This window comes from Camellia sinensis, chromosome 11, assembly GCF_055761805.1.
Source record: "Camellia sinensis isolate YWXY chromosome 11, ASM5576180v1, whole genome shotgun sequence".
NCBI classification, from domain to species: Eukaryota; Viridiplantae; Streptophyta; class Magnoliopsida; order Ericales; family Theaceae; genus Camellia; species Camellia sinensis.
This window is the reverse complement of record NC_138971.1, coordinates 83,190,741-83,213,261: the sequence shown is the minus strand read 5'-3', so window position 1 is coordinate 83,213,261 and position 22,521 is coordinate 83,190,741.

Here is a 22,521-nt window from a genome sequence, read left to right as displayed (position 1 = left end):
AGTTCAAACTGAAGTTATTCCTGCAACAATTAAACCTCCTTTAGAAGTAACTAAATTTAAGTTATCTACTACTAAGAAAAATACAGAATTCATGGATACTCTTGTTGATAAGATTAAAAGTGTTAAAATTGGAGAATCTTCTTCTATTAATATGTTATCCAGACAGCATAATCCAAATGAAGAAAATTTAACACTTTCTCAAATTACAGAAACTGAAAATAATTTTCAGGAAAATCCAACCTCCATAAATAAAGTTCATTATGGAGAAACTTCTAGAAATTCTACAAGGATTGCCCCAACAAGATATTATTACCCTGGAAGCACTCCTATGGTTCTTCTTTATGAAGAAGATTTTTTACAAATACAGAAATCCTATCATGGAAAAATCATTTATGAATGGAATATAGATGGTCTTTCAGAATACCAGATATTTGAATTGTTGCATCAAATGATTATGTATTCAACAATTTGCAAACAGAATGAAAATGATGATCATGAAATCGCCAGATTTCTGGTCAATGGTTTTACCGGCATCCTGAAAGGATGGTGGGATAACATTATTACAGAAACACAACAAATAGAAATCTTAACAGCCTCTAAAGAATTACAGATCCTTTAACAGGTACTGTTCAATCTGAACAGGACGCTATTTATACTCTTATCAATACAATTTTACACCATTTTGTAGGAGCTTCTCCTGATGGTTTAGAAGATAGGAGTAGAGAACTTTTACAAAATTTAAGATGTCCTTGTTTATCCCATTTTAGATGGTATAAAGATGTGTTCATGATGAGCGTTGTCAGAAGATCTGACGCTAACAGTGAACATTGGAAAGCCAAATTCATTGATGGCCATCCCACTCTCTTTGCTGAAAGAATCATAAAAAAAACTGAGGGATAAGCATAGTAAAATGTCTATTCCATATTCAGAATATACTTATGGTCAACTCATAAGAATTGTTACCGAAGAAGGTCTTGCTCTTTGCAATGATCTGAAATTACAGAATCAAATGTAAAAGCAAAGTCATAATGAATTAGGTGAATTTTGTGAACAATTTGCCTATAAAAATAAAATCCAATATCTATCCAAACATAAACATAAAAAACATAAATTCGGAAAATCATCAAAAAATTATTCCAAGAAATCCAGAAAAAATAAATATCATAAACAGACTATTCAGCAACTCTAGCCTTCTAGAACTAAAGGCAAACATAAAAAATCTTATCCACAAAAAGATAAATCTACCGTTAAATGTTACAAGTGCGGCCAAACATGTCACTATGCTAATCGTTGCAAAGCTAAAATTCAACAAAAATTAAATGAATTAGCTTTAGCCGATGAAATTCAGCAACAAATTCTTCAGATGCTTTACGAAGACTTTGATTTAGACTCTACTTCAGATGATGGTATTGCAATACTATATTCATCATCTTCTGATACTGATCCTGAATCCCCTCCGAAAATCTGTTCCTGTAAACCTCAAAGTAATCAAATAACAGAAGAAGTCAATTATTGGAAAACAATAGGTGAGATGAATGGACTTGATATTAGTAGTCCTTGCATCAATGTTCTTGCAGATGATGAACAACAAATGTTGAATATTGCTAATCAAATCACAGATCCAGAAACGAAATTAAAATTTCTTGAACTATGCTACCAACAGCACAAAAAAGAAGAAATTTTACCTCCAAAGCATTACAGTGTGAAAGAAGTATATAAAAGAATTCAAAATACTTCTGAAGAAAAACCCATAACAATCCAGGATCTTAAAATGGAAGTAAACGCTTTAAAAGTTGAAATAAAGCATTTACAAATAGGAAATATTGCTATTAATACAGATCTTAAAAGAATCAAAGAACAAGTTAGTTCCAAAAATCCAGAAAAATTAGAAGTAACTGAATCAAGTACTATTCCAGATGCATCTTTAGCATACTTGAACCTTATTATCAAAGTTACTTTCCAGAAATGGTATATCAGAATTACTGTTATTATAAAACCATATTTTATAATAAATGATGCCATTGCTCTTATAGACAGTGGTGCTTATATGAATTGTATTCAGGAAGGATTAATTCCAACCAAATATTTCCAGAAAAAACTCAATCACTCACCAGTGCAAGTGGTAATTCTTTGTACATTAGGTACAAACTTCCAGAAGTGCTTATTTGCAATCATGGATTTTGTTTACCCACATCCTTTGTCCTAATAAAAAATATGTCTCAAGCAATAATTTTAGGGACACCATTTCTGTGTTTATTAATGCCAATAACTAAGATTGACTCTATTGGCATTCATACAACCCTAAATGATCAAACAATTATTTTTGAGTTTATTACAGAACCTTACACCAAAGAATTAGATAAAATCAAAGATCTAGTTAATTTCAAAGAAAAACAAAATTATTTCTTACAAAAAGAAATTAGTTTTCTAACTACAGAACAAAGATTACAGCAAAAGATTAAATCACTTGAACAATAATTTCAAAACGAAATCTGTAGTGATATTCCAAATGTTTTTTGGAATAGGAAGAAACACATTGTTTCTCTTCCTAATAAACCAAGATATGATGAGCGTAAAATTCCAACCAAGGCTCGTCCTAGTCAGATGAAAAAAGAGTATTTAGAACTCTGTAAAACAGAGATTAGTACTCTTCTCCAAAAAAAAACTTATTAGATCCAGTAAATCTCCTTGGAGTTGTACAACATTTTATGTTAATAAGAATGCAGAAATTGAAAGAGGTGTGCCAAGACTGGTAATTAATTACAAACCTCTAAATGATGCCTCACAATGGATTAGGTATCCAGTTCTAAATAAAAAAGATCTTTTAGATCGCTTACAGGATGCTATTATATTTTCAAAATTTGATATGAAATCCGGATATTGGCAGGTTGAAGTTGCCGAAAAGGACAGGTATAAAACTGCTTTTACAGTACCTTTTGGACATTTTGAATGGAATGTTATGCCATTTGGATTGAAAAATGCTCCATTAGAATTCCAGCATATAATGAATGATATTTTCAATCTTTATACAGAATTTGCTATTTGTTACATTGATGATGTTTTAATTTTTTCATCATCTATTGACCAGCATATGAAACATCTTAATATATATAACCATGTCATTATCAGAAATGGATTGGTAGTTTCTACATCAAAAATGAAACTTTTCCAAACTACAGTCAGATTTTGGGTTGGGTTGGGTTGGTGGATGGACAAAAGCAAAACTTTGACCATCGGTGGTGACCCAAGTTTTCTGTATATTCTTAATGACATTAATTTGAGATTTTGTAGGAGTGATATTTTCAATATACCACCAAGGAAAAGATTGTAATTTTTGATGTTGTTCTAAATGAACATAATACTAGTTTTTATATTGTTCTGACTGGAGAGGGGTATGGTAACTAAAATACCATTCTCTAAATGTTATGTATTTTTCTATCTGTAGATCCTCATTTAAGGCTTTTCTGATTTTACTTCCTGGTGTAAAATCCATTAGATTTCAAAATTCATATCACTGGCTGTATGGCTATAAGGCCTTCTTGATTCATAAATACCATGTGGTATTTGATTCTCTGAAAATTAAACTCCCTGAACTATAGGATCAATTGTAGGTTCAGGTTGTTGTGTATCACTTGGAGGTCTGGAGGTTGGTCTTGAAGGCATTCCTTGTAAGACCGACTCTGCTGGTTCCGATAACGATTGTCTGGAAGACTTGTGTAAATCTACTCTATAAGATAGAGCAGTTCTATAACTAGTACTAGACATACTTCTGGACAAAGACCTTTGTGGCCTTTTAAAGGTAAGGTAAACATTTCCTCCTTGTGTCTGGATTACTTCATCCAATGTTTGTTGGACAATTGGCCGGGCTGGAACAGCTTGGTTTATCTGCCATCTATCTGGAAATTTTATTTCTTTCCACGGTATCATTTTTGGCACTGCAACTTGGCTACTGAAAAGGTTGGTGTCTATCAGGACTGTATGTTCTAACTCACTCTATTTTCTGATATAAGGATTTAAAGTTGTTAAAACTTTAAGATAAATTCTGGAAATTACCACAAAGGGTGGAGATCCTGGAAGATATTCATAGCCATTGGATAACACTCTAAGTTCTAAGACTTTGGATAGATTAGCATCTGTAAGTGCTATACTAAGGTTTGGATATATGTTGAAATAGACTGGACTATGTGAGAGGCTAGTTTCTATAGCTCCCATAAGTGATGTTCTCCAAACGAGACATCGACCAGCTCTAAGAATACACTGGATACTGGTATTTTGACCTAATGGAGTCAAAGCCTTAAAGGCTATTTGGACAAGTCCTATGTCGACATACTTATATTTCTGCAAAAAAGGATAGAGATCATGTATATGGAGGAGATACATGATCTCATCCTCATGCTGGATAGATACTGCATGTTCAAAGGTTTTGATTATTTTTCTATTGGAAAATTCAAAGGTTCCTATCTTATATAAATAGTATCTAGTTTGATCTTAGGGATAGTCCACTTATCTAGGGCTTCCTTAACATCCTGGCAAGCTACAAGCTCTCTGGCTTCTCAGGTAGAAGCTACCGTATTAGCTACTGTATTGTATACTGTATTGCCTATGTCCTCTGAAGGTACAATACTCATGTATGGTTATATGTGACCATATATGTATAATGAAAATTAAATAAAACAAACTATGACCAAAATTCAACATGGCTCTGATACCAATAATTGCGGTGCTTGACATAGGGTTTAGCTAAGCACGTCTGTCACCGACTTACAAGTTCAAATGACCTAACCGCAATCACTGCTAATGGTCTGACTCAACGTGACTTGGGTGACGTCTCACTCAACCTTACACTATTCTACCCTCAATCAACATAAACCAAGGAAGACTACTATCCATAGTTTTATTTTATTTTATCTTAATTATTCCATATATGGCCTCATGATTTTACTGTATAGGTGGTGGAGGCCTTCCGGCGGCCTCCCACGCAATTATCTGTTCCTGTATCTGAGATTGAGTTTTTTCAATCTGTTTGTTACTGTATTCGAATTGCTGGAGACCCCATGGGTCATTAGGGAATGTAGTAAGAAAATTTAAATAATTATTTTTTCTTTGAATATGAAAATCTAAAATTTCATGCAAGATAACAAGTATATCAACAGAACTCATACATTAAAAAAGATGAAAGAAAATACTTACAACTAGTACTTCAAGCTTTTATTATACTTCAAAGGGAAAGAAGGAGTACACGCTTTTTGAAGAGAGAGAGAGAGAGAGAGAGAGAGAGAGAGCACACTTCAAACTGATATTATATTTTTTACAACTCGTGCCATCAACAAGGGTGAGGCATCTCTTATATAGAAAATAAAAGATAATAAGAGATGGATGAGGAAGACAGGTGGCATGTCCTGATTGGTTCGGAGTCGATCATCCTTATCTCCTCGAGCAGGGTAGCCCAAGCATAAGGGACTCCATTTCCATTACTAAGGTCATGGACCTACCTTAGTTATACAGGAAGGACTAAGGAAACCCCCTTAGGCTTGGTACTAAGGCACAGCATGGCTGATAGCAGGCTTAGCTGTGGCCTTCGCCCTGGGAAGCTAGGGAGTTTGTGATTAGGTAGCTAACGGTAGAGGCTTCGCTGAGGTGAGCCCGAACATAGTCGATAGCTGACTAATCGAGTCCAGAGAATGCCTTTACTGGCCAAATAGAACTAAGATGGCAAGTGTAGCGACGAGGTTCATCGCTGCTAGTGCACTTACTAAGGTTCAAGTTGAGAAGGCAAGTGCAAACGCAAACACTCCCGCTGTAACTACACTTTGCTAAGGCTCAAAAAAGTAGTTGCAGAGGCAAACAGATAGTACACAGTACATGCAGACGGACACGTGGCACCTTCAACCTGGTGGCCAAAGGTAGAATATTCTATGTGATCCTCTAGGACACATGTCCTCTCTTTATTTGGCCACTTGGTGTCCTCTTGGTACCAAGGAAAAGCCTATGAATAGGACCCATTTCCCAAGGTTCAAAAGAGGAATTTTGGGGATTTGGGGGAGATGCTGCCCATTTTGGTACTACCATACATTTCTTTTTGAGCCACTTGCTTCACCCTTACCCAACTACACACACTCCAACTCCCAGATAGTTGTTGCTATTCATTCTCCAAACATTTCCACCATTATTGGACCATTAACATAGTTTTGCCTCTCTAGTCACCCCTCTAACCTTGAACCCCCCTACAAATATTATTAACATCAATGTCATATCCTGTACGAATATTTATATTAGTCATTTTGTATGAAACTTAATTTTTGTGAGGATAATTACTTTACAATGGTATTAGAGGAAAAAAATTATAAATTAATAAAAATATTTATAATATTAATTACTAATATTTATAATATTTTTTGTTGGAAAATATATTTTATTGACACCATGTCAATATAATTCTCCTATTTGTTTAGCTTTAGCAACTAGTTTAATGTTGTGAAAATGACCTAAGGCTTGAATTCTCAAGTCCAAAATGCTGAATTTGAATTCGCTCCTATTTTAATCCTATTTACCTTTCTTTTCTCTAACTTTCTCTTCTACCGCTGAAGATGAAAGGTTCCATCTAACCCACTCCGCCCTTCGCCATCGTTCTCTCTTTTGTTCTAGGAACTAACTAACTATTAGTTTCACTAGCTTAAGTGGCAAGTATTACCCAAACTAATTTTACGTAGCCTCCAAGAAAGAGAATTTACATAGTAATGATAGCTTAAAAATATTAGGATAACTTAAAAAACTCATTTAAGGTTTTAAAAATCATCCAAGTGTTCATTTCGAAAGTCCAAAAGGACGAATTTGAATTTGAGTAAATTTGCATCCTGTTTCCCTCAAATTTTCATCATATTTCTATATTTTTCTCTCCTAGATCTCACGGACAAAGTTTCTCTCTAAATCTCTTCGTCCGTGTCCAACTTCTCTATTTTGTTCTCGGAACTAATTAGCTTAGGGAACTAATAGTTTAATTAGATTAAGTGTCCAAGTTTAACTCAAACTAATCTTGCTTAGCCTCCAAGAAAAAGATTTTACTCCGAAATTGTAGCTTAAAGATATTAGTTTAACTTAAAAACGTCATTTAATGTTTTCAAAATCTCCTAAGTATTCAATTCTCAAGTCCAAAACAATGAATTTGAATTCCCTTTAATTTTCATTCTATTTTCACTCTTCTCTCTAACTTTCTCTTCTAGTTCTAATGAAGAAAGTTTCTCTCAAACTCTCTCAGTCCTTCTCCGTCCTTCTAACTTTTGTTTTAGGAACTAATTCGCTTAGGCAACAATTAGTTTCGTTAGCTTAAGTGGCCAAGTTTGACTCAAACTAATCTTGTTCTGCCTCCAAGAAAGAGAATTTAATGAGTAATTCTAGCGTAACGATATTTGTTTAGCTTTAGCAACTAATTTAATGTTATGAAAATGACCTAAGGGTTGAATTCTCTGTCCAAAAGGATGAATTTGAATACGCTCCTGTTTTAATCCTATTTACCTTTCTTTTCTCTAACTTTCTCTTCTACCACTTAAGGCGAAAGTTTCCCTCTAACTCACTCCGTGTTTCGCCATCCTTCTCTCTTTTGTTCTAGGAAATAACTAACTATTAGTTTCACTAGCTTAAGTGGCAATTATTACCCAAACTAATTTGACGTAGCCTCCAAGAAAGAGAATTTACAGAGTAATTGTTGTTTTAAAATATTAGGATAACTTAAAATTTTCATTTAAGGTTTTAAAAATCATCCAAGTGCTCATTTCGAAAGTCCAAAAGGATGAATTTAAATTCAATTAAATTTTCAACCTATTTCCCTTTAATTTTCATCATATTTCTCTGTTTTTCTCTCCAAGATCTCAAGGAGAATGTTTCTCTCTAAATCTCTCCGTCCGTTTCCAACTTCTCTCTTTTGTTCTCGGAACTAATTAGCTTAGGCAACTAATAGTTCAATTAGATTAAGTGGCCAGTTTGCCTAAAACAAATCTTGCTTAGCGTCCAAGAAAAAGATTTTAATACGTAATTGTAGTTTAATGATATTAGTTTAACTTAAACACGTCATTTAAGGTTTTAGAAATCTCCTAAGTATTCAATTCTCAAGTTCTGAACGTTGAATTTGAATTCCCAGTAATTTTCATTCTATTTCCATTCATCTCTCTAACTTTCTCTTCCAGTTCTGCAGAAGAAAGTTCTCTCAAACTCTCTCCGCCCTTCTTTGTCCTTCTATCTTTTGTTTTAGGAACTAATTAGCTTAAGCAACTATTAGTTTCATTAGCTTAAGTGGCCAAGTTTAACTCAAACTAATCTTGCTTAGCCTCCAAGGAAGATAATTTACTATGTAATTCCAGCGTAACGATATTTGTTTAGCTTTAGCCACTAGTTTAATGTTGTGAAAATAACCTAAGGCTTGAATTCTCAAGTCCAAAATGTTGAATTTGAATTCGCTCCTATTTTAAACCTATTTACCTTTCTTCTCTCGAACTTTCTCTTCTACCGCTGAAGACGAAAGGTTCCCTCTAACTCACTCTGCCCTTCGCCATCCTTCTCTCTTTTGTTCTAGAAACTAACTAACTATTAGTTTCACTAGCTTAAGTGGCAAGTATTACCCAAACTAATTTTACATAGCCTCCAGGAAAGAGAATTTACACAGTATTGATAGCTTAAAAATATTAGGATAACTTAAAAAACTCATTTAAGGTTTTAAAAATCATCCAAGTGCTCATTTCGAAAGTCCAAAAGGATGAATTTGAATTTGAGTAAATTTCCATCCTGTTTCCCTCAAATTTTCATCATATTTCTCTATTTTTCTCTCCTAGATCTCAAGGAGAAAGTTTCTCTCTAAATCTCTTCGTCCGTGTCTAACTTCTCTCTTTTGTTCTCGGAACTAATTAGCTTAGGCAACTAATAGTTTAATTAGATTAAGTGTCCAAGTTTAACTCAAACTAATCTCGCTTAGCCTCCAAGAAAAAGATTTTACGACATAATTGTAGCTTAACGATATTAGTGTAACTTAAACACGTCATTTAATGTTTTCAAAATCTCCTAAGTATTCAATTCTCAAGTCCAAAACGATGAATTTGAATTCCCTTTAATTTTCATTCTATTTTCACTCTTCTCTCTAACTTTCTCTTCTAGTTCTGAAGAAGAAAGTTTCTCTCAAACTCTCTCCGTCCTTGTCCGTCCTTCTAACTTTTGTTTTAGGAACTAATTCGCTTAGGCAACAATTAGTTTCATTAGCTTAAGTGGCCAAGTATAAGTCAAACTAATCTTGCTCAGCCTCCAAGAAGAGAATTTACTGAGTAATTCTAGCGTAACGATATTTGTTTAGCTTTAGCAACTAATTTAATGTTGTGAAAATGACCTAAGGGTTGCATTCTTAAGTCCAAAAGGATGAATTTGAATACGCTTCTATTTTAATCCTATTTACCATTCTTTTCTCTAACTTTCTCTTCTACCACTTAAGACAAGAATTTCCCTTTGACTCACTCCGTCTTTCGCCGTCCTTCTCTCTTTTGTTCTAGGAACTAACTAACTATTAGTTTCACTAGCTTAAGTTACAAGTATTACCCAAACTAATTTTACGTAGCCTCCAGGAAAGAGAATTTACGAAGTAATTGTAGCTCAAAAATGTTAGAATAACTTAAAAAACTCATTTAAGGTTTTAAAAATCATCCAGGTTCTCATTTCGAAAGTCCAAAAGGATTAATTCAAATTTGATTAAATTTTCATCCTATTTCCCTTGAATTTTCGTCATATTTCTCTATTGTTCTCTCACAGATCTCAAGGAGAAAGTTTCTCTCCAAATCTCTCCGTCCGTCTCCAACTTCTCTCTTTTGTTCTCGGAACTAATTAGCTTAGGCAACTAATAGTTTAATTAGATTAAGTGGCCAAGTTTAACTCAAACTAATCTTGCTTAGCCTCCAAGAAAAATATTTTACTACGTAATTGTAGCTTAACGATATTAGTTTAACTTAACCACGTCATTTAAGGTTTTCAAAATCTCATAAGTATTCAATTCTCACGTCCAAAACGAATTTGAATTCCCTTTAATTTTCATTCTGTTTACATTCTTCTCTCTAACTTTCCCTTCTAGTTCTGAAGAAGAAAGTTTCTCTCAAACTCTCTCCGTCCTTCTCCATCCTTCTATCTTTTGTTTTAGGAACTAATTAGCTTAGGCAACTATTAGTTTCATTAGCTTAAGTGGCTAAGTTTAACTCAAACTAATCTTGCTTAGCCTCCAAGGAAGAGAATTTACTCAGTAATTCTAGCGTAACGATATTTATTTAGCTTTAGCAACTAATTTAATGTTGTGAAAATGACCTAAGGGTTGAATTCTCAAGTCCAAAAGGATGAATTTGAATTCGCTCCTATTTTAATCCTATTTACCTTTCTTTTCTCTAACTTTCTCTTCTACTGCTCAAGATGAAAGGTTCCCTCTAACTCACTCCGTCCGTTGCCATCCTTCTCTCTTTTGTTCTAGGAACTGACTAACTATTAGTTTCACTAGCTTAAGTGGCAATTATTACCCAAACCAATTTTATGTAGCCTACAAGATAGAGAATTTACATAGAAATAGTAGGTTAAAAATATTGGGATAAGTTAAAAAACTCATTTAAGGTTTTAAAAATCATCCAAGTGCTCATTTCGAAAGTCCAAAACGATGAATTTGAATTCGATTAAATTTTCATCCTGTTTCCCTTAAATTTTCATCATATTTCTCTATTTTTCTCTCCTAGATCTCAAGGAGAAAGTTTCTCTCTAAATCTCTTCATCCGTCTCCAACTTCTCTCTTTTGTTAGTTTAATTAGATTAAGTGGCCAAGTTTAACTCAAACTAATCTTGCTTAGCTTCCAAGAAAAATATTTTACTACGTAATTGTAGCTTAACGATATTAGTTGAACTTAAACACGTCATTTAATGTTTTCAAAATCTCCTAAGTATTCAATTTTCAAGTCCCAAACGATGAATATGAATTCCCTGTAATTTTCATTCTATTTCCATTCTTCTCTCTAACTTTCTCTTCTTGTTCTGAAGAAGAAAGTTTCTCTCAAACTCTCTCTGTCCTTCTCCGTCCTTCTATCTTTTGTTTTAGAACCGAATTAGCTTAGGCAACTATTAGTTTCATTAGCTTAATTGGCCAAGTTTAACTCAAACTAATGTTGCTTAGCCTCGAAGGAAGAGAATTTACTCAGAAATTCTAGCGTAACGATATTTGTTAAGCTTTAGCAACTAATTTAATGTCGTGAAAATGACCTAAGGGTTGAATTCTGATGTCCAAAATGCTGAATTTGAATTCGCTCCTATTTTAATCGTATTTACCTTTCTTCTCTCTAACTTTCTCTTCTACCGCTCAAGACGAAAGGTTCCCTCTAACTCACTCTGTCCTTCGCCATCCTTCTCTCTTTTGTTCTAGGAACTAACTAACTATTAGTTTCACTAGCTTAAGTTTCAAGTAATATATAGCGATCCCGGTTGTCCCTTTACTGTTCTGTTGTATTCCGGACTCGGTTCCGTGAAGTTGGTAGTGGTATCTATCTTGTTGTCGTCCTTTAATTCCACTTGATATAGTTTTAGGATGTTTTGAACAGGGTTGTTACAGGTTGGTTAGGCCTTGGTTTCAATTCCTTGTTGTTCAGGTTTTAGGCGATCCGCTGGAGCGGGTCTTCTTGCGCTCGAGCGGGTATTGCACACCTCCAGTATTTCGGGTTCCTGTAAAACTTCTGCAGATGTGATTTTTGTAACGCCCCAAAAAAAAAAACATTAAACCCATCAGATAAGACATGCATTTACATTTAAACTAACCGCATTCCTTTATTCAATCGAATTCCATTACAAAAGTATTACATGTTAACAGCATAACAAAATGCCCTACAGGCTTACAGCTTTCCAAGTTAACACTTGGTTACAACAAAGAGTTCTAACTCGTTTACACATTAAGCCTTTGGCTTGAAGTTACATGTAATACATCAAAAGTAAAACGACAAAACTATGCCGCCACTAGCCTCCCAGCTATGTCCTTGGAGGTGGCATGCTTCCTGCACCTGAAAATGATATTCCCATAAAGGGTGAGCCACAGCCCAGTAGAAATACACTAAACCAACCATGGACAATGACTAAAACATTAGCAATTGATAGTTGGTCAACACTGATACAATCACATAAATTACAAATTTATGTCATACAACTTATGAGTCTAAGTTACCTTTCATTTTCCCTTTTTCAACAGATAAGCATGCTAGCTCTATCATCATTTCCACAGATATGTACAAAAACTATATCTCACATTCTGATAAGCACAAAAGCTATATCCACATTCTCAACAGATATGTATAACAACAATATCCACAGATAAGCATACAAGCTGTATCCACACTTCACAACAGATATGTATAACAACAATATCCACAGATAAGCATACAAGCTGTATCCACACTTCACAAAGATAAGCATATGAGCTCTATCTTCACTTCTCTAGACAAGCATATGAGCTCTGTCTACGGAGTTCATCCCCTATCTCCTCCCAATACCTATCCGGTTTAGAGGTACATCCCCTATCTTCCCCTAAACCGCGGAGTACATCCCCTATCTCCTCCTCTACACATAACGTATATAAACACATTGGTTCTATATACAATCACACAATACACACAATTAATGTATTCTATCAACCGTCAAGTTCCATGACACATTTCATTGATTAGTTTCCGTTTACCTAATCATTATGCATTGTCTACAACAATCTCGACTATCCTCCACCGATAGCCCAAAGCAGTTATTTCTAAAACAGAAAATAAATGCACAAATGGATATTCAATCAACATTTCATTTCCTCATTTCTCACCAATTAATTATCCCAATTAATTAAACAATGTAATTAGGCCATTTTCCATAATTACCATTTCAATCCTTAGGTCCCATTTTCATCAATGATTCAACAATCATTCCACTTTTCTATGCCAAACATGCATCTAGGTTTATTATGAATAAAACCCCAACTTTTGTAAAAATTACACAAAAGCCCCAAACTTTCACAAATTACCAAACCAAGCCCAACATCTCAAAATACCAAAATTTAAAGACAAAACCCATAGAGAGGAGTAGGTTATCCCTACCTCAAATTCGGAGTCCCAAAGGAGAAGACGACAAAACCCAACGTGCTCCAAAACCCGAGATTTTCAGATTAAAATGAAGCCCTCGACGATCAACAACTTTTTTGTAAAGGCCAAAGGTGAGTAAATCACTCTTACTAGATCAAAACCTAGAGAGAAGGTAGAGTCTAGAGTGAGAGGCTCAACAATGGTGATTTTGGAAAAGTAAGAGAGAGAAGAGAAAGTGAAAAAGTGATTTAAAGAGTCACAAATTCGGGACTTTAACCCAGGTCTCCGCTCGAGCGTAAAACACCCCGCTCGAGCGGCCACTCACAGACTTCCGCTCGAGCGGCCAACCTCCCGCTCGAGCGCAGAATGCACTCGCTCAGCACTTTTGCAGAACCAGGCCTCCGCTCGAGCTCCCAACCCTACGCTCGAGCTCACAACACTGCACAACAAGATACTGGATGGATGTATTCCCCGCTCGAGCGCCAACACCTCCGCTCGAGCGGACAGGCCAAAAATCTGGGCAACTAGTTTTGGTTTCTAAACTCAACCAACCTGAAACAAACCTGCCCAACACATCCCATAACTCAAATACTAAGTAAAAAGGATACAAACAAGATGATAGACAACTACCAACATCCACGGACACATGTCCGGATCACGGTATAACGAGGGTAAACCCGGGATCGCTATAACCTCCCCCTCTTAAAGAATTTCGCCCCCGAAATTAAGCACAAGTTGCAAAACAAGCTTTCATACATTTTAAACAGTGTTACACTTGAACAGTCAACAATTCGACCCATTACCGGTCATCCCATCCCTTAAACAAGAGACATATCACAATATGTAAACAACATATGTACTTTCAACATGCATCAACATTATGCACTATCCTTCCAATTTCAACAATATATTCAACAGATATAATGTTACATTCAACTTCCATATGAGGCAAGTTCCAAAACATACTTTCAATAAACCAAACATTTTCAATGTTTTACAACTTAAGACATATATAAAAGCTCTTAAGTTCAACATAATGTAAAATTTAAATACAAGATCACACATCAACAAACAAGTCCGGATATTTCTCACGGACTTCCAACTTACGTTCCCAAGTGGCTTCCTCCACTCCGTGATGTTTCCACATGACTTTCACCAAAGGAATGGTCTTACCACGCAGGACCTGATCCCGCCTATCCAAGACCCGAACCGGTCTCTCCTCATACGAGGCATCCTCATCTACCTCTAAATCAGTCCAATCCAACACATGTGATGGATCTGGCTCATACTTCCGAAGCATACTCACATGAAACACGTCATGCACTCCGGATAACTGCGGCGGTAAGGCTAACCGATAAGCAACCTCACCTATCCTCTCAAGGATCTCAAAAGGACCAATAAACCGAGGGGATAACTTCCCACTCTTCCCAAACCTCATCAGACCTCGCCTAGGTGATATCTTCAGAAAGACATGATCACCTACCTCAAACGCCAAAGGCCTCCTCCTACGGTCGGCATAACTCTTTTGTCGACTCTGGGCTGTAGCAAGCCTCCTACGGATAAGCTCAACTTTCTCCGTCGTCTCCCTAACCAACTCCGGACCCAACAAAGGTGCATCACCCACCTCGGCCCAACAAACTGGAGACCTACACGGTCGGCCATACAAGGCCTCAAACGGTGCCATACCGATGCTAGACTGAAAACTGTTGTTGTAGGCAAACTCTACCAATGGCAAGTGCCTCTCCCACGTCTCACTGAAATCCAGGACACAACCCCGAAGCATATCCTCGAGGATCTGAATAGTACGCTCGGACTGCCCGTCAGTCTGAGGATGATAAGCCGTACTAAAGGTCAACTTAGTGCCCAAGGCACTCTGCAAACTCTGCCACAACCTAGCAGTAAAACGAGGATCTCTATCTGAGACGATCGTCACTGGGACCCCGTGCAATCTCACTACGTCCCGAATATACAAATCGGCAAGATGATCTACCGAATCTCTCACGCGCATAGGAATAAAGTGCGCCGACTTAGTCAACCGGTCTACAACCACCCAAATAGCATCACTACCCCGCTGAGTCTTCGGAAGACCTACAACGAAGTCCATAGTGACATGCTCCCACTTCCACTCGGCAATAGGCAAGGGTTGCAACAAACCCGCTGGCCTCTGATGCTCGGCCTTCACTTGCTGGCAAGTAAGGCACTTCGATACGAAAGCAGCCACATCTCTTTTCATACCCCGCCACCAAAACTGGCGACCCAAATCCTGATACATCTTAGTACCTCCCGGATGCATCGCAAGGCGCGAATGGTGAAACTCTCGGAGTACTTCCTCTCGGCAAGACTCCGGTACAAACAAACGGTCTCGGTATCTCACACTCAGGTCGGGACACACCGTCAAACCCTTCTCAACTTTCCCACTGGAGATCTTCTCTCGGAGGGATTCTACCTCAAGGTCACCTCTCTGTGCCTCTAACACTCTAGTCACAAGTGTAGGCTGCGCAACAACAGAAAACAAGGCCGCAGCCTCAACAGATTCGCCCAGTAGCAAATCAAACTCGCCAAGTGCTCCCAACATCACCCATTCCCGGATGGCTATACAAGCTACATCACTAATGGTTTTCCTACTAAGGGCATCGGCCACAACATTGGCCTTTCCCGGATGATAATGTAACTCAAAATCATAGTCTTCGATGAACTCCATCCACCTCCTCTGCCTCAAATTCAAGTCTCTCTGTGTAAACAGATACTTCAAACTCTTATGATCCGAGAATACCTCGAACCTCTCACCATAAAGGTAGTGCCTCCAGATTTTCAAGGCAAAGATCACAGCTGCTAACTCTAGGTCGTGTGTGGGGTAATTCTTCTCGTGTATTTTCAACTGACGTGAGCCATAAGCTATCACTTTTCCCTCTTGCATCAACACACAACCCAAACCCTCTCGTGAAGCATCACAATAAACCGCATAACCCAACCCTCTCTCCGGAATAATCAATACCGGAGCGGTGGTCAATCTAACTTTCAGCTCTTGGAACGACCTTTCACAAGTCTCACTCCACACAAACTTGACTCCCTTCCGAGTCAGTCTAGTCAACGGTGGCGCTAACCTGGAGAAATCTTTCACAAACCGACGGTAATACCCAGCCAATCCCAGAAAACTGCGGATCTCAAACACACTCTTAGGCTGTGCGCAATCTTGTACTGCCTCAACCTTGGATGTATCAACAGACACCCCTTCCCCGGATACCATGTGGCCTAAGAATTTGACTTCCCTCAGCCAGAACTCACACTTCCCAAACTTGGCATACAGCCTATGGGCTCTAAGTAACTCAAGCACCACTCTCAAGTGTGCCTCGTGCTCCTCCTCAGAAGACGAATAGATAAGGATATCGTCCACGAAAACAACCACAAATCGGTCTAAGAACTCCCGGAAAATCCGGTTCATCAAGTCCATAAAGACTGCCGGTGCATTGGTAAGCCCGAATGGCATCACCAAAAACTCGTAATGGCCATACCGCGTACGGAATGCCGTCTTAGGAATATCTTCCTCCCTGACCCTCAACTGATGGTAACCCGATCTCAAGTCTATCTTAGAGAAACAACGGGAACCCTTCAACTGGTCAAACAAATCATCTATACGGGGCATAGGATACTTATTCTTAACCGTAGCCCGATTCAACTTCCGGTAGTCTATACACAATCTCAAGGTACCATCGTTCTTTTTAACAAAGAGTGCCGGTGCTCCCCACGGTGAAACACTAGGGCGAACAAAGCCCTTATCGAGCAATTCCTGGAGCTGAACTTTCAACTCAACCAACTCTGCTGGAGCAAAACGGTAAGGTGCCATAGAAATCGGCGCCGTACCAGACACTAAATCAATAGAGAACTCTATCTCTCGGTGAGGTGGCAAACTAACAAGATCTTCGGGAAAGACATCCGAATACTCACAAACCACCCTCGGTAACACAACCTGGGTCTCACCACTCTCACCACTCTCAAAGCTGGCAAGTAGACTACTAAGCTCACTTCGCCCTCGCGAATCATACCCCGGTGGCAAAACACTACCAACCCGGTCTCCCAAGAAATGGAACCACTCCCCGCTCAAGGTACATAATGTAACCCTCTGGCGGTAGCAATCAATAACAGCCCGGTATGACGATAACCAGTCCATACCCAAAATAACATCAAAACCCTTCATGGGCATGACAACAAACGGAAAAGGAAGCCTATAGTCGGCGACCTCTATATCACATCCTCTAACACCCTGTTTCAGAATCAACTCACCACCCAAAGGCGATACCACACAAATAGGAGATGCTAACTGTGCTAACTCCAATTCCAAAACAGATGCAAATGCAGCAGATATAAAAGAATGAGATGCACCCGTGTCTATCAACACATTAGCAACTGAGTTGCAAAACAGAAAAGTACCTCTCACTACTGATGGAGCCGGTACTAAATCCTGCGCGGTAATAGCATACACGCGCCCCGTAGGCCCCTGGTCTACCTGCTCACCTCTCGGAGCAAAAGACTGCTGCACAGACTGGGATGACGAAGCTCCCGGATTGGCCCTCGAGGCCTGCACAGACTGGGCTGGCTGAAAACCCTGCGTCTGCCTAGAACCAGACGCTCCCGAAGTGGCACTCAACTGTGGGCAAAACCTCTTCATGTGCCCAGGTTGTCCACACTGATAACAAGTCAAGAGCTGCCCCCTGCCCAAACTCTGACTCTGCGGTCTAGCTGAAGATGAAGCAGCTTTCTGACCCCCACCCTTCTGCGGGCAAACAGAAACCTTGTGACCCAGCTGGCCACACTTGTAACAGGTGAAATCCCCCTGACCACCTCTCCCGGAGCCTGCACTCGGCACTGGGAAAGTCGATCTAGCAACACCACCCTGCGACTGTTGAGGGTTAGGACCCCTCTGCCTCCTGCCATCACCCTGACTATCCTGGCTCCTCTTGGAGCCTCTCTGGCCCTCATCCTCCTCCTGCATCATAAGCTCCATATGAGCTGCAGCGTCCACTAGGTGTCTATACTCTCGAATATAAGACCCACCAATTCTCAACTTGAGGCCCCGCCTCAACTTCCGCTCAAACTCATAGCAACGGCGTTCCTCAGACACCACCAGTTCAGGTGCAAACCTAGACAGACTGGTAAAAGTAGCCTCAAACTCGGCCACTGACAAGCCCTGCTGAGTAAGCCGGCTAAACTGATCCCTCAGCTTCTCCCTAGCTGCTGCTGATAAAAACCTCTCCTGAAAAGCATTCACAAACGCCTCCCAAGTACCACCAACACGAGCTTTCTCGTACTTCCACCATTGACCCGCATCTCCCTTCAGTTGGAAGGATGCCAAGGTCACTTTCAGTGCTCCGTCCTCAATGCCAAGCATCTCAAACGTCTTCGTTGTCTGTTCGAGCCATTCATCTGCCTTAAGCGGCTCTTTAGGATCCCCGATAAACTCGTCCGGATTACACCGGAAGAACTCCCTCTTCAAGAAGGAAGGCCCTGTCTCAGCTGCCTGATTCCCAGCTCTAAGAATACCCAAAGCTCCTGCTATCTCTCTGGCCAAGGCACCCATAGCCTGTTGACCTACTGGCTCGGCCACATTGGCCTGCCCAACTCCCTCCTGCACTGCCGGAATCTCACCCTGTAACGGTACTTCCTGCCTCGCAGGTCCACCACGCCTAGCACCTCTCCCTCGTCCTAACATCCTAATAAAGGCAACACAGAACGTTAGCACATTCATAAGTGTGCCGAAACTAAACACTCACGTCCTAATGCATGGACAACTGTAATTCACTCCACATAAGCACATAAACACATAAGCACTTACGAACTTCATTTCCGGATAATGATAGTCCCGAGGCGTTACTAGAGTTCCGGTTAGAAACAGCGTTGATCAAGTGCTTTTCCAACAAGACTCCCAGAAACTCAAGGATCCAATCAACATCCTAGAAATTAAATCCCATACCCACATAGTCACATAAGCATGTTATCAAATAAACACATAGCATATGGTACTACATCTACGTCTCTATCAAGCGAGACAAACCCATTGTGATCCTAATCACTTCCCACGTACCCAAAGTTTTCGAACCCGGTACGCTCTGATACCAAGTTGTAACGCCCAAAAAAAAAAAACATTAAACCCATCAGATAAGACATGCATTTACATTTAAACTAACCGCATTCCTTTATTCAATCGAATTCCATTACAAAAGTATTACATGTTAACAGCATAACAAAATGCCCTACAGGCTTACAGCTTTCCAAGTTAACACTTGGTTACAACAAAGAGTTCTAACTCGTTTACACATTAAGCCTTTGGCTTGAAGTTACATGTAATACATCAAAAGTAAAACGACAAAACTATGCCGCCACTAGCCTCCCAGCTATGTCCTTGGAGGTGGCATGCTTCCTGCACCTGAAAATGATATTCCCATAAAGGGTGAGCCACAGCCCAGTAGAAATACACTAAACCAACCATGGACAATGACTAAAACATTAGCAATTGATAGTTGGTCAACACTGATACAATCACATAAATTACAAATTTATGTCATACAACTTATGAGTCTAAGTTACCTTTCATTTTCCCTTTTTCAACAGATAAGCATGCTAGCTCTATCATCATTTCCACAGATATGTACAAAAACTATATCTCACATTCTGATAAGCACAAAAGCTATATCCGCATTCTCAACAGATATGTATAACAACAATATCCACAGATAAGCATACAAGCTGTATCCACACTTCACAACAGATATGTATAACAACAATATCCACAGATAAGCATACAAGCTGTATCCACACTTCACAAAGATAAGCATATGAGCTCTATCTTCACTTCTCTAGACAAGCATATGAGCTCTGTCTACGGAGTTCATCCCCTATCTCCTCCCAATACCTATCCGGTTTAGAGGTACATCCCCTATCTTCCCCTAAACCGCGGAGTACATCCCCTATCTCCTCCTCTACACATAACGTATATAAACACATTGGTTCTATATACAATCACACAATACACACAATTAATGTATTCTATCAACCGTCAAGTTCCATGACACATTTCATTGATTAGTTTCCGTTTACCTAATCATCATGCATTGTCTACAACAATCTCGACTATCCTCCACCGATAGCCCAAAGCAGTTATTTCTAAAATAGAAAATAAATGCACAAATGGATATTCAATCAACATTTCATTTCATCATTTCTCACCAATTAATTATCCCAATTAATTAAACAATGTAATTAGGCCATTTTCCATAATTACCATTTCAACCCTTAGGTCCCATTTTCATCAATGATTCAACAATCATTCCACTTTTCTATGCCAAACATGCATCTAGGTTTATTATGAATAAAACCCCAACTTTTGTAAAAATTACACAAAAGCCCCAAACTTTCACAAATTACCAAACCAAGCCCAACATCTCAAAATACCAAAATTTAAAGACAAAACCCATAGAGAGGAGTAGGTTATCCCTACCTCAAATTCGGAGTCCCAAAGGAGAAGACGACAAAACCCAACGTGCTCCAAAACCCGAGATTTTCAGATTAAAATGAAGCCCTCGACGATCAACAACTTTTTTGTAAAGGCCAAAGGTGAGTAAATCACTCCTACTAGATCAAAACCTAGAGAGAAGGTAGAGTCTAGAGTGAGAGGCTCAACAATGGTGATTTTGGAAAAGTAAGAGAGAGAAGAGAAAGTGAAAAAGTGATTTAAAGAGTCACAAATTCGGGACTTTAACCCAAGTCTCCGCTCGAGCGTAAAACACCCCGCTCGAGCGGCCACTCACAGACTTCCGCTCGAGCGGCCAACCTCCCGCTCGAGCGCAGAATGCACTCGCTCAGCACTTTTGCAGAACCAGGCCTCCGCTCGAGCTCCCAACCCTACGCTCGAGCTCACAACACTGCACAACAAGATACTGGATGGATGTATTCCCCGCTCGAGCGCCAACACCTCCGCTCGAGCGGACAGGCCAAAAATCTGGGCAACTAGTTTTGGTTTCTAAACTCAACCAACCTGAAACAAACCTGCCCAACACATCCCATAACTCAAATACTAAGTAAAAAGGATACAAACAAGATGATAGACAACTACCAACATCCACGGACACATGTCCGGATCACGGTATAACGAGGGTAAACCCGGGATCGCTATAATTTTTACGCTCGAGCGGGTTTGTTTACGCTCGAGCGGGTTTGTTGGCGCTCGAGCAGGTAGTACTTCCTGGGTATAAGTTCTGGGAGGGGGAAATATACGATCGAGCGGACTGGTTTTCGCGCTCGAGCGGTTGTGCTTTACTCTTGAGTCTTGACGCTCGAGCGGGCCTTATTGCGCTCGAGCGTGTCCAGATTTTTGTTCTTGACGCTCGAGCGTTGTGTTTTCTGCTCGAGCGGGAATGTCGTATAACAGAGGGCAACTAGGCATTTTTGAATCACTTTCTACACTTTTTCTCTCTCTCCTACTTTCTAAAAAGATATTTTGAGAGCCTCTCTCTCTAGAAATTCCTTTCTCTCTAGGGTTTGATCTAGTTAGAGTGCTTTCCCTCCCTTTGTCCTTTGTAAAAGTTGTGTTGATCGTCGAGGGCTTCGTTTTGATCCGTGAATCTTGGAGTTTGGAGCATTTTAGTTTTCTACATCTTCTCCTCTTGGGCTCCAAAATTGAGGTAGGGATTCCTACTCACTTCTATGGTCTTTAACATAGATTTTTGGTGATTTTGATTAAGTATTGAAGTTGGGAAATTTTGGGACTTAGGGTTTCAAAATGTCAAAGAGGGTTTTATTATTTTGATTCTAAAATGAGTATTTTGAGTTTCAAAATAGCGGTATTGATGTTGATTGTTGATATATGGGCCATTGGGTCGATATTGGAAAATAGGGGAGAAGGCCCTAATTCGTTGTGTAAATTAATTGGTATAATTAATTTCGGAAAAATGTTGATATTTGGAATTGAGTTGGAAATAATGAAGTTGACTCATTATATGGTAGAATAGTGGAGTTGGATTTGTTATTCACCCACTTTTGAAAATATTGATATTTTATCTGTTGGAGCTTTTATTATCTGTTTAGAAATAACTGCTTGGGCTACCGGTGGAGGGTAGTTTGATTGTTGTAGACAATGCATGATGATTAGGCAAACTAAAACTAATCAATTGGATATGTCATAGAGTATGACGGTTGATAGAATACATTAATGTTATGTATTGATTGATTGTGTATATAACCTTTGTGTATATATGCATTATGTGTGTGGGAGGAGATAGGGGATGTACTCCACGGTTTAGGGGAAGATAGGGGATGGACCTCTAAACCGGATGTTGTGTGGGAGGAGATAGGGGATGGACTCCACTGATACAGCTCATATGATTGTCAGATAATGTGTTGATACAGCTCATATGCTTGTCATTGG